Here is a 14824-nt window from a genome sequence, read left to right on the forward strand (position 1 = left end):
TTTCCTAAACAATGCTATATATTCGACCTAAGAATCCTGGAAATTTTAAGAATTCATTTTTTTTTTCATTTTATACAAGCCACCCATAAAATAAAAACTTTGCTTTTCAGACAACTTGTCTTGCACCTCTAGGATCAGAGGAATTCATTAAAGGTAGAACTAGCGGCTTATTTTTTCATTCTCAATCAATATCTTAATGCAGAAATTTAAAGCTCAGAAAATAGACAACAGCTGAGAACCTCAAATCTCTCAATACCAGTGACTCCATCCAAACATCTGCACTAAGCCACTTGACCAAATTCTACCATTGCTTCTGGCAGCCTACGGTCATGCCCTTGGGATGGCCCAGACCCCCTTAAGTTTTTACCTGGGAAAGCTCATCTGCCAAAATCATTTACTTTTTATTCCAGTCAAAATCTGATGACAGGCCCCTGATCTCCCTTCTCTGAGAGCATTTACTTTAGGAAGCTTGCAATTATAAACAATAACAAATTATAAACAATAAACAAAGTTATAACAAAATTATAAATTTCTTAGTCCCTTTGAGATGAGTATGTATCTTCTACAACTCAGGAATATCTTTCTCCATGACTTGGGAGCCATTGCTTTGAAATATAAATGTCAGGAAGGATAAGGCCCCTTTCTCCCAGTCTTTGGGCAAGAGTGGGAACCTAATTTCTGTAAGCACTGTTTAGCAGACATAGGCTGCTCAATCTGAATCAGTCACTTTGGGCTGCTATAACAAAAGGCCATAGATTGGGTGGCTTATAGACAATAGAAATTTATTTCTCACAGTTCTGAAGGCTGGAAAGCCGATGATCAAGGAACTGGCAGATTTATTGCCTTGTGCAGACCCATTTCCTGCTTTCTAGGTAGCAGACTTACTGTACTGACATGGGGGAAAGACAGCAAGATAACTCTTTGTGGTCCCTTTTATTAGGGCACTAATCCCATTCATGAGAGTGCCACCCTCATGACCTAATAACCTCCCAGAGGCCCCACCTCTAATACCATCACATTGGGGGTTAGGACCTCAACATACAAATTTTGGGGGACATACATTGCAACATTACTGAGTATCTTTTGATACTTTCTCCTTTAGCATACCCCAGTGTTTCAAAGACCTCTCCTCTTTAGTTCTGGTGAGTTGAGCTCAGGGTACACTAAGGTCTCTGCTGCTCCAGTAGAGAATAAAACCTGTCCCACTAACTTAAACTAGTATTGGGCTTTGTTCCACTTTGACACAACCCAAGTCAAAGATAAAATTAAGGGTATGACCTTTCCACTTGAGTATGTAGATAAGATTTGAAAATTTTAACTTAGTTCCTTTTGAAATCTGCTGATGACTCTAATAGTGTCTGGGGTCTTTCTTGTTTGTTTGATTTCTACTTTATTTCTTTAAAATTATTATACATAGTTATTTATATTTTATTTCCAATAATTCAAGTATCTGTGATCTTTGCAGGTATGGTTTTGTTGCTTATTTTCCTGCTGATTCTCACTTATGAATACTTTTTTGGTACATTTTGCTTGTATATCTCTTTATTTCTGATCTCATTCTTTTTGGAAAGTGGTCTGTAAATACTTAATATCTAATTGAGGATGCTTTTCTGTAAGAATGCTTTCAGTGTCTTTTTGTCAAGCACTTGAGTTGATGGCATAACCATTTCCATGTTAAATTAAAACATTTGACTTTCAGTTGTTTATTTTTTTCTTTTTTTTTTAACTTTTTTAATGACTGTCAGGTTTTTTGTTGCAAATACTATATACTCAAACCTGAAATCCATGGGTTGGCTATCCCTTTGCCAAGAATTCCTATGGATTATTACTTTCAACTTCCTGCCAGAACCAAGGTTAAAACAGTGTTCTCTGTTGAGTATCACTGCCAGATATGTTTTTTTGTAGTTCACCCTTTTCATCTTAACTTTTGAGATCTCAGGTGATGGTTTTCCTCTGGAAAAGATGAGAAATTCCTTCTAGAAGTGTCAGGCTCGTCTACTAAGGTTCATCGTCAGACTGTGCTGATGTGCTACAATACTTCTGAGTGGCAGAATCTTTAAGTCTTTTTTCCTTGACTAATCAGATTTCCTAGTGTAAAGTGATAGAATCCCGGAAGGCATAAGCCATGCTGCCAGAATTCTGGGAGTGAAAGTGAAAAGACTTCTCAATCAGATAAATTTAATTTATGCTACAGTAAAAATGGTCCCAACATGTAACTGATTCATACAATTTTTTATTTTGATCTTATATTATTTATTCTTTAAGGGTCAGCTGCATCTCTTCTCCAATGCATTCTTCACTTTAGGGCCCAAGCTATAGATCAGCCTATACATGGCACTGTTTTTAAATGTACCCCTCAGAGGTTAAATATCTCATGTTCCTTCACGTTTCAAATTCTAGTCAAATAACACGAGTAAGTCTTTCTTGGTAGCTACAGAAGAATAACCCTTCCCCAGGAAAGGCGGTGCATTTATGTAAATAATAAAACAATTTATCATGATCTTACTATTTGTAAATATTCATTATTCTACCTTTTCTCTTACCTGTACTCTTTCTATTTTCCATGAGTATGGACTCATTCTTATTTGCCTTCTGTGGGAGTTAATCATTCTTTTGCCTAGATTATGTTGGGACAGTTCTCAGGATGCTCAGCATATGGGTCCTGACTCATGTATGTATGCTGTGTGACATTCTTAGGCTCACCTTCAAGATGATATGAAGTACCAGAAACTTATTTTCTGAGTTTAAATATTTAAAAAAATGACAATGAGGAATTAAAATATATACCAGTTAACTAGTGAACTCATGTTTCTTGTTAAATATTATTTATATATACATATAGTATTACATTTTATTTAATACTGTATTTATTAGAAATTGAAAATAGCATAATAACAATAATGAAACAATATAAACATGGAAAAATATCTAGAAAATTGAAAATGGAAGAAAGAGTTAGGGGCACCTGGATGGCTCAGTCCATTAAGTGTCTGCCTTTCGCTCAGGTCATGATCTCAGGGGCCTGAGATTGAGCTCCTTGTCCAGCTCCCTGCTCAGCGGGGAGTCTGATTCTCCCTCTGCCCTTCCCCCTGCTCAGGTTCTCTCTCTCACGCTCTGCACTCTCTTTTGCTCAAATAAATAAAAAATATTAATTTAGATTTAAGTAAAGGTAAAGAAATTGTTTCTAATTTTTCTGCAAGGGGGAAAGAAGCAGAGAGGGCAGGGAATGTCCCTGAAGAGGTCCATTTACAGCCTTGGGACAAAGGCACGGTGGGCTCTATGTTGCTGAAGAAGCTTGGTATAGGGTATCCTTACATTCTTAATAATTTTAGCCAAGCTTTTGAATGTAATAAAATAAAGACTGAATCCCAGCATTGCCACTAACTAGTCACGTGACTTTGAACAATTTGCTTAATTTCGCTAAGATTTAATTTTATCTGAAAAATTTTATCTGATTTTATTTTAGCTGATTATACTTACATTTTAGGACATATATGAAAATCAGATGTTATTAGTTATGTATCTTGTATTTTTCATTATTGGTTCTTGGCACATAATTAGAACCTAATAAATTGAAGTTTTACTGATAATATCTGGGTATATTAAATCAATTATATTTTAAGTATATTATTAAAATGGAAACAATATAATGGAAAATGTTCATTTATTCAATAAAAAATAAGTTTATATAGAATACAGAAGAAAGGAAAGACTGAGAGAACAAAACTGCTTATATAACCATACATCTTAGTCTCCTTTTCTTACCACTTCCGTTGGGAAGTTTTAGATACAAACATACAGACTGTCCTTTTGCTAAAATTTCTCAGACACAAAGGCAGAATTGGAGAAACCACAACATGATGGTGTTAGCATCTGTTTTAGTCAGCTCAAGATGCCATAACAAAATACAGTAGAATGGATGGCTTAAACAGCATTTATTTACTCACAGTTCTGGAGGCTGGGAGTTCGAGATCAGGGTGCCAGTATGGTCAGTTTCTGGCAAGAGCCTTCTTCCTGGATAGTACATGGCTGTGCTTTCTCATTGTGTTCTCACCTGGCACAGAGAGAAAGAGGGAGAGGAAGAGATTGAGAGAGAGAGAGCGAGCAAATAAGTAGCTCCCTGGTATCTCTACTTATAAAGGACATTAATCTCATCCGACCAGGGTCCTGCCGTTAGGATCTAATTACTTCCTAAAGGCTCCATATCCAAATACCATACATTGGGTTTTAGGGCTTCAACATATGAATTTGGTAGGGGCACAAGCGCGCAGACCATAACATCATCCAAGTGTCTGATGATGATGTCAATTTTTATAACTGATCAAAGAAAGTCTCAAGATGGAGAGAATTTAGTTTCTGTGGGCTCATATAGAGTATTTTTTTAAATCCAGACTTTGACATAATAATATATCATTCTTTAAGGAACTTTTAATAGCATTTTCATGACTACTGTTTCCTCAAGAGCTTTGCAAAAAAGAAATAGAAGCCTATAATTAAACCATTTTTACTTAATGTGAAATTTAAATTTTGTGTTTCATTTTACCCTTAAAAATGTAGGTCTTGGTCGATATAAACTTTGGATTTTTGTCCAATAATACATTCATTAAATCCCTGTATTTCAAAATCTCACTTGAATACAGAAATAAGGAAATTCCAAAATATCCAAAAAATTTCTGTTTCTTATTTAACAACAGCATTTTTTTTCCTAGGTAGAAGAGGAAGCTTTGTCTTACTTATTTAGAATCTAAAATGATTTTTGGGGTCTTTATATATACACAAATGTGATACTGTGTGAAACTGCTTTATATCATCAGTTATTCATTAGAAAATATTGTCTATGATTAATTAATCTGAAAAATAATTAATATGAATTCTAAATCAGTTCAAAATGAACAGTCTTTTTCTTCTCAATTTATTTCAGTAACTATATCTAAATATGGTATCAACTTCAATGTTTTTCCAAATCCAGAGTTTTTATAACCATAATTTAACATTAGCTTTTTTTATTAAGACAATATACTGAAAATTATTTTACTGTATTTCTTCAGATGTATTTGTCCTCTTATTAACTTAATTTTATTTAGTTGTCTTTAACAATCTTAAATCTAACTATTTTTTTATGTAAGATTGCATGGCCAATATATACTTTTGGGTTTAAAAGTCCTTTTTTCAGCTTAAATACATACACTAAATTGACTGACTCCTTAGGTAGCATGTTATATCCTTGATTAAACATTCCATAAAATGCTTATACTAATTTTCACAGTTAATAATGAATAAGTGCACATGGGCAATTCTTTTCAATGTCATTTATGTTGTAGTTCTATGTTCCTGTTCTGAAATTAATGTTTTTATTTTTTTAGGGAGAAATTTAAAATGGCATTTGCATATTCCAAAAACTCTACTTAGAAATTTAATTAGGTATTCTATATTTATTTTTTGCACACTCTTTTATATATGGACAAATTAGAAGACAGATTTTTCAAATGAAATATATCATTTCAAGTATATAATCTTTATAAAAATTTTAAAACTCATTTCTTGTTCTTGTCTTTCTCCCTCTTCTCTTCCTCCTTCTTCCTTGTCATGCACCTTCACTTCTTCCTCTGTCTGACTATAACCACACACTCACACACACACAGAGGCATCCCTAGATATTTCCCAGACACGTTATATCATAACCTAACAGAGAGAATATTGTCTTTTGGCATCAGATATGTGCTATAATCTGTAAACCAGTTAATTCTATGACCTAGGAAAAATCAGTATCTCACACTTAAAGTGTATTTTATAAATGTAAAGTTACAACCACCATTTTTATGACATTTAAGTTAGGTGAGATAGTATTTACTGAGCTACCCAGCAATCAGAACATGTTAGCAATAAAACTTGAAATAATTGTTGATCCTGGGAAAATAATATAAAGATGTTAATTATATTGTTGTGTTGTCTTGGACATTTTAGAACATGTCCTAAATAAAAATAAAAGTGAAAACTTCTAATCCAACAATTATATATATCAGCAATTATGTCCTCACTTTCTGTCTCACTTCTTATATTTGATGTCTCAAAAAAAAAAAGTAAGTAGGCATTATCTGTAGTGGGACATGTACTAATCATGGGAGATATGGTTTATTCCTAAGTAGATACATGACCCTGAAGAGCTACTTACCATTTCAAAATCTTTGTACTGTTTTTGAGGATAAGGAAATGAGATAAAAATAACTTCCCATAATCCTTCAGGTTAGGAAAATTATATTTATAACTCGTACAAAATTATTGACGCTAAATTATAATTCTAACTTAACTGGTGTATCTAATAGACTGAGGATTGCTCGTGAGGAGGTGGGGGGGATGGGTTAAATAGGTAATGGTTATTAAGGAGGGCATTTGATGTGATGTGAGCACTGGGTGTTGTATGTAAGTGTTGAAACACTAAATTCTACACCTGAAACTAATATTACATTGTTAACTAATTGGAATTTAAATAAAACCAAAAGAAAAAAAAAATATTCTATTGTTTCCTGGCTTCTTTCATTTCCAATGAGTGATCTGTCATTACTCTTTCAAAGGAGTGTGTCTAGGATGTGTTTGCTTTGATTTTCTTTACATTTCTTGTTTAAGTTTACAATATTTTCTGCATTTGAGGATTGAAATTGTTCATCAGTTCTGAAATCTTCTAGTCCTCCTTTAACCATGACATTTTCAATAATTATATCATCATTTCTGTGCCATCAACTGTTAAAACTTATCTTTTGAAAACTTGATTCTCAGTATGCTTTGTCTTCATGAAATAGTTTTTAAAACTTCTAAACCTGGACTTTATCATGCATTTTCCAGTCTTCAGGCTTTATTCTAATTCTCATCTTTTTTTGAACTGAAATGTTGTTTAATTTCTTTTAGAAAACAAACTCATGATTACTGTATACTCTGATTTCTACATGCAGAAGGTTATTATATGCTTTATATTCTGAAGAAAAGTGAATGAATAGAATATTTGACTTCATTGCTATATAGATTTTATGTTTGCATAATAACAATTGTTTTTATTTTTGTTTCTATTTTTGTAGTTTTCTAAACTTGGAATATTGTTCTTTTTCAGAAAAATAATAGTAAATTCTAATTTCTCTCTGTTTATCTAAGACTTGGCTTTTTTTTTTTTAAGATTTTATTTATTTATTTGAGAGAGAGAGAATGAGAGACAGAGAGTGAGGAGGGTCAGAGGGAGAAGCAGACTCCCTGCCGAGCAGGGAGCCCGATGCGGGACTCGATCCCGGGACTCCAGGATCATGACCTGAGCCGAAGGCAGTCGCTTAACCAACTGAGCCACCCAGGCGCTCCTAAGACTTGGCTTTTTAAATGTATTTTTTCAATATAATATAACTATTATATTGATATTGCATGAATGCATTATCAAAAGATTAGATACATTGTAGAAAATGTGAGGAATTAAAGTTTTATTTTCCCAAACATTTTATTAATGACCTGAATTGCAAAGAATTGTTCATTCATAAATGATTTAATGCCATCTCAGAAACAATTGTAATTTAATGAGCTTGATCTCACTCTCAGTTCACTGCTTACTAAGGCAATATAAATTGGCATTTTAAAGTAATATTCTGGGGATCCTGGGTGGCTCAGTTGTTAAGTGTCTGCCTTTGGCTCAGGTCATGATCCCAGGGTCCTGGGATTGAGCCCCACATTGGGCTCCCTGCTCGGTGGGAGGCCTGCTTCTCCCCCTCCCACTCCCCCTGCTTGTGTTCCCTTTCTCGCTCTCTCTCTGTCAAATAAATAAAATCTTTAATAAATAAATAAAGTAATATTTAGTAATATACCTGGCCTGAAGGAACAGTTTTACCACATGCTGGCAAGAAATGTATGCCCTTACCAATTAAAGAATACTACCTTTAATCTACCAAATTGATATGGCATGAAATCCTATTAATTACTGTCAAATTCTTATTGGGAGGTGCATTTAATGTGATGATATATGATGCATCATTTTAGAATTTTATTTTATTTTATTATTTTCTGTTAGAGAGAGAGAGTGCATGGAGGGGAAGCGACAGAGGAAGAGGGAGAAAATCTTAAGCAGACTCTGAACTGAGTGTGGAGGCTCAATCTCAGGATCCTGAGATCATGACCTGAGCCAAAATCAGGAGTTGGCCACTTACCCAACTGAGCCACCCAGGCACCCCTAGAATTTTAAATTATAGAATAAACATTATATAATTTTAATATATTATGGGATAAATGCATTTCCAGGAAAATATTTGAAAACTGCTTTTTACTGAAATGAGAATATGCAGAAAAAAATTACTGTCAGTATTTGAGTTATTTAAAAAAAATTCTCATGTAATATTATATTTTTCAGTATGCTCAGAACAGTAAGGATGGGCTAAAATTATATCAACAAGAACCAAATTAGGAAGATAGAGAGTCAATTTAAATAAATTAATGAACCATCACATTTTAAGTTTATAGACAGTATATTCACTTGGTCCTAATCTTAGCACAATACACAAGACTATACTTTGAAAAGTTTTGATCTCATCCCTTTTCCTCTCTTAATTATTTTCCCTCCATTTTAGTCCTTCCCCCCGTGTAACGAATTTTATTTCTTTTTTGTTATTCCAGCAATTCGTTACAAAATACTATTATGGGGTGTCTGGGTGGCTCAGTCGGTTAAGCGCCTGCCTTCAGTTCAGGTCATGATGCCACAGTCCTGGTTTCGAGCCCCACGTCCCTGCTGAGCGGAGAGCCTGCTTCTCCCTCCCCCTTGGCCTGCTGCTCCCCTTTCTTTTGCTCTCACTCTCCCTCTTTCTATCAAATAAATAAAATCTTTAAAAAATATGATTATTCGTTCATCTTCATCCCTTACATAAATAAAGCATACTATAAAATTTACATAGCAGGTTGTACTTTTCTCTTGAAAATATCAGTACATAGGCAATTTACTCATTAATATTTTTCCTTTGGTGTTTCTCATAGATACATAATAGTCATTTGTGTTGGCATATTTTATTGTTGTAAACCAGTCCTGTGTAAATAGGCTTTTTTTTTTCAGTTTTTGCTGTTACTAACAATACTATGATAAACAACTTTGTATATATATAATTTTATATATCTGCATAAATGCCTAAAGGGAAATTCCCCAAAGTGTTTGTGGGAGGACCAAGCATAGATCATTTCATGATGATAGATACAGCCAGATTATCCTCCATACGTGTTTTAGCCAATCTGCAGTCTCACCTGTAATGCACTAGAAAGCAGATTTTCCTGTAGCTGCACCAAATGAATATTGTCAAACTCTTGGATTTTTGTCAGTCACAGGGCTGAAAACCAATATCTTAATGCACTTTAAAACTGCATATTTCTTATGAATGTGATTAGAAATAATTTGAAGCAATAACGTTTTCTGTGTAAATTTAAGCCTTTGACATGATTTTGTTGCTTATAGGTATTTTTTCTTCTCAAATTATAGTGATTCTGTATATAATAGAGTAATTCATTGCTGATGCTATATTTCCTAGTGTGTCATTTGTATTTTGACTTTGTCTATGTATTATTTAAGCATACAGCTATCTTTCAAATACATATATCATTACAATTTCAATATGGATTTGGAATTTTTCTTGATAAGTAGAAAATCCTTCATTTTAATATTAAAAGTCATGACTCAGTTCACAATTAAAGATGGGAAGTCCTTCAATTAAAGATTAAAAGTCAAGGGGCAACTAGGTGGCTCAGTCGGTGGAGCATCCGACTCTTGGTGTTGGCTCAGGTCATAATCTCGGAGTCATGGTATCTAGGTGTTGGGATCAGCCTGCTTTGGGCTCTGTGCTAAGTGGGGAGTCTGCTTGGAATTCTTTCCCTCTGCCCCTCCTCTTGCTCACACTTTCTCTCGCTCATATAAATATGTCTTTGAAAAAAAAATTAAAAGTCAAATTCTTTCTCATTTCTTTTACAATTTAGTTTTGTTACATTTAAAACCCTGAGTATCAGCTCATTATTGCTCTGATGTACAGTGTGAGGGATGGATGCACATCATTTTTTTTTCCAAATAACTAATTAGTTATCAAACACAGTTGATTAAAAATTAATTTTTCCATTATTAACTTGAAATGCCACTTTTATTATATATTAATTCTGTATGATTTGCATACACTTTTGGATACTCCCTTTGAACCATTGTTCTTTCTAACTATCCACAGGATTGTACCACATTATTCTATTGAGGATTTGTAATATTTCAAGTAACTTCTAGAGCTAGTCTTGATTTATTGTTTTTCCTTTTCAGAGTTTTCTTGGCTAATTTTGATTATTTTTCTATCTAAATTTTAGAATGAGCATCTTTAGTATAAAAAAATATGGTGCATATTAAATTATCAAAAAGTCTAGTGAAAATTGACAACTTTATGCCAGTGGATATTCTTAGTGCCATGAAATTAATTTTTTATTTTAAAAATATATATTTTTTTCCTTCATGTATGTTTTATATTTCTCCTAATGCAGGTTTTGTACTTTTTTTGTTAACTTTATCTTATTGCTATATGTGTGTTTTTGTGTGTGTGCACAAACTCTAATAAATGGGTTCTTCTCTCCTATTATGAATTTTAAATAGTTTTTTTTTTAAGATTTTATTTATTTATTTGACAGAGACACAGCGAAAGAGGGAACACAAGCAGAGGGAGTGGGAGAGGGAGAAGCAGGCTTCCTGTGGAGCGGGGAGCCCGATGCGGGACTCGATCCCAGGAACCTGGGATCATGACCTGAGCTGAAGGCAGACACTTAACCATCTGAGCCACCCAGGCGCCCCAAATAGTTGTTTTTTATACATGAATGTTGATGATTTCCAGGTGACAATTTCATATGCTGGTTGTAATTTTCTTTGTAGTACTTTTTAATTAACTGGCCTGGGTTAATTGAATACATATTAATAGCCTCTATATGAGGAGTAGTTTTTATTTTTCCTTTCAAATATTCATCATTTATTTTTTAATTTAAATTCAATTAATTAACATACAGTATATTATTAGATTCAGAAGTAGATTCAGTGATTCATCAGTCTTATATAATACCCAGTGCTCATTACATCATGTACCCTCCTTGATGTCCATCACCCAGTTCCCCCATCCCCCTCTTTCCTCCCCTCCAGTAACCCTCAGTTTGTTTCCTATGATTAAGACTCTCTTATGGATACAAAAGTAGGGATCCGAAGGGCTACGTGCACCCCGATGTTTATAGCAGCAATGTCCACAATAGCCAAACTGTGGAAAGAGCCAAGATGTCCATCGACAGATGAATGGATAAAGAAGATGTGGTATATATACACAATGGAATATTATGCAGCCATCAAAAGGAATGAGATCTTGCCATTTGCAACGACGTGGATGGAACTGGAGGGTATTATGTTGAGTGAAATAAGTCAAACAGAGAAAGACATGTATCATATGATCTCACTGATATGAGGAATTCTTAATCGCAGGAAACAAACTGAGTGTTGTTGGAGTGGGGGGCGGGGTGGGAGGGATGGGGTGACTGGGTGATGGACACTGGGGAGGGTGTGTGCTCTGGTAAGCGCTGTGAATTGTGCAAGACTGTTGAATCTCAGATCTGTACCTCTGAAACAAATAATGCAATATATGTTAAGAAAAAAAAAAGAAGAAGAAGAAGAAGAAGGTAGCGGGAGGGGAAGAATGAAGCAGGGTAAATCGGAGGGGTAGATGAACCATGAGAGACGATAGACTCTGAAAAACAAACTGAGGGTTCTAGAGGGGAGAGGGGTGGGAGGATGGGTTAGCCTGGTGGTGGGTATTGAGGAGGGCACATTCTGCATGGAGCACTGGGTGTTGTGCACAAACAATGAATCATGGAACACTTCATCTAAAACTAATGATGTAATGTATGGGGATTAACATAAGAATAAAATAAAAAATTAAAAAAAAAAGACTCTCTTATGGTTTATCTCCTCTGATTTTGTCTTGTTTTATTTTTCCCCTCCCTTCGCCCATGATCCTCTATTTTATTTCTTAAATTCCACATGTGAGACCATATGATAAGGGTGTTTCTCTGACTTATTTTGCTTAGCATAATACCCTCTAGTTCCACCCATGTCATTGCAAATGGCAAGATTTCATTTTTTGATGGCTGAGTAGTATTCCATTGAATATATATGCGACAGCTTCTTTATCCATTCATCTGTCAATGGATATCCAAGCTCCTTCCATAGTTTGACTCTTATGGACATTGCTGCTATAAACATTGGGGTGCAGGAGCCCCTTCAGATCACTACATTTGTATCTTTGGGGTAAATACATAGTAGTACAATTGCTGGGTTGTAGGGTAGCTCTATTTTCAACATTTTGAGGAACCTCCATACTGTTTTCCAGAGTGGCTGCACCAGCTTGCATTCCACCATCAGTGTAAGAGGGTTCCTCTTTCTCTGCATCCTCGCCAACATCTGTCGCTTTCTGACTTGTTAACTTTAGCCATTCTGACTGTTGTGAGGTGGTGTCTCATTGTGGTTTTGATTTGTATTCCCCTGATGCCAAGAGATGCTGAGCATTTTTTCATGTGTCTGATGTCTATTTGTATGTTGTCTTTGGAGAAATGTCTGTTCGTGTCTTCTGCCCATTTCTTGATTGGATTCTTTGTTCTTTGGGTGTTGAGTTTGATAACTTCTTTATAGATTTTGGATACTAGCCCTTTATCTGATAAGACATTTGCAAATATCTTCTCCCTGTATCAGTTGTCTTTTGACTTTGTCGACTATTTTTTTTTTTGATGTACAAAAGTTTTTTATCTTGATGAAGTATTAATAGTTTATTTTTGTCTTTGTTAACTTTGCCTTTGGAGAGGTGTCTAGCAAGGAGTTGCTGCAGCCGAAGTCACAGAGTTTACTGCTTGTGTTCTCCTCTAGGATTTTATTTTTTAAAGATTTTATTTGTTTATTTGAGAGACACAGAGGGAGGGAGAGAGAGTGTGTGCATGAGCATGCAAGAGATAGGAGTGGCAGTAAGAGGAGAGAGAGAAACCCAAGCAGACTCTGGCTAAGTGTCGAGTCAGACACGGGGATCGATTTCACAACCCTGAGATCATGACCTGAGCCGAAATCAAGAGTCTGATGCTCAACTGACTGAGCCACCCAGGTATCCCCCCTCTAGATTTTGATGGATTCCTGTCTCACATTTAGGTTGTTGACCCATTTTGAGTCTATTTTTGTGTATGGGCAAAATGGTCCAGTTTCATTCTTCTGCATGTGATTGTCCAATTTTCCCAACATTTGTTGAAGAGATTGTCTTTTTTCCATTGGATATTCTTTCCTGCTTTGTCGAAGATTAGTTGACCATAGGGTTGAGGGTCCATTGTTGTGTTCTCTATTCTGTTTTGGTGCCAGTACCATATTGTCTTGATTATGGCTTTGTAATAGAGCTTGAAGTCTGGCATTGTGATGCCACCAGCTTTGGTTTTCTTTTTCAACATCCCTTTGGCTATTTGAGGTCTTTTCTGGTTCCATACAAATTTTAGGATTGCTTGTTCCAGCTCTGTGAAAAAACTGATGGCTTTTTGATAAAGATTGGATTGAATGTATAGCTTGCTCTAGATAGCATAGACATTTTAACAATATTTATTCTTCCAGTCCATGAGTACAGAATGTTTTTCCATTTTTTTTTAAGATTTTATTTATTTATTTGAGAGAGAGAGAATGAGAGACAGAGAGCATGAGAGGGAGGAGGGTCAGAGGGAGAAGCAGACTCCCTGCCGAGCAGGGAGCCTGACACAGGACTCGATCCCGGGACTCCAGGATCATGACCTGAGCCGAAGGCAGTCGCTTAACCAACTGAGCCACCCAGGCGCCCATCAGTGTGTTTCTTTAATTTTATTATTAATTGATTTATATAATTGTCTGCTCCCATGTTAGGGGCATAAATATTTATAATTGTTTGATCTTCTTGTTGGATAGACACTTTAGTTATGATATAGTATCCTTCCTCATCTCTTATTACAGTCTGGTTTAAAATCTAATTTGTCTGATGTAAGGAGGGTTACCCCATCTTTCTTTCAATGCCCATTAGCATGATAAATCATTTTCCACTCCTCACTTTAAATCTGGAGGTGTTTTGGGGTCTAAAGTGAGTCTCTTGCAGACAGAATATCAATGGGTCTTCCTTTTTTATCCAATCTGATACCCTGTGTCTTTTGATTGTGGCATTTCGCCCATTTACATTCAGAGTAACTATTGAAAAATATGAATCTAATGCCACTGTATTACCTGTAAAGTCGCTTTTTCTGTATGGTGTCTCTGTTCCTTTCTGGTCTATGTCACTTATGGGCTCTCTCTTTGCTTAAAGGATTACCTTTAATATTTCTTGTAGGGCTAGTTTAGTGATCACAAATTCTTTTCGTTTTTGTTTGTCCTGGAAACGTTTTATCACTCCTTCTATTTTGAATGACACCCTAGGTGGGTAGAGTATTCTTGACTGCATTTTTTTCTCATTTAGTACCCTGAATATATCGCACCATTCTTTTCTGGCCTGCCAGGTCTGTGTGGCTAGGTCCACTGCCAGTCTAATATTTCTACCCTTTAGGTTAAGGACCTCTTATCCCCAAACTGCTTTCAGGATTTTCTCTTTGTCTCTGAGATTTGCAAGCTTTACTATTATATGTCAAGGTGTTGACCTATTTTTATTGATTTTGAGGGAGGTTCTCTGTGCCTCCTGGACTTGAATGCCTGTTTCCTTTGCCAGATTAGGGGAGTTGTTAGCTATAATTTGCCCCAATATACCTTCTGTCCCTCTCTCTTTCCTCTTCTTCTGGGATC

This window comes from Mirounga leonina, unplaced genomic scaffold (assembly GCF_011800145.1).
Source record: "Mirounga leonina isolate KUSES-001 unplaced genomic scaffold, KU_Mleo_1.0 Mir_127, whole genome shotgun sequence".
Lineage (NCBI taxonomy): Eukaryota > Metazoa > Chordata > Mammalia > Carnivora > Phocidae > Mirounga > Mirounga leonina.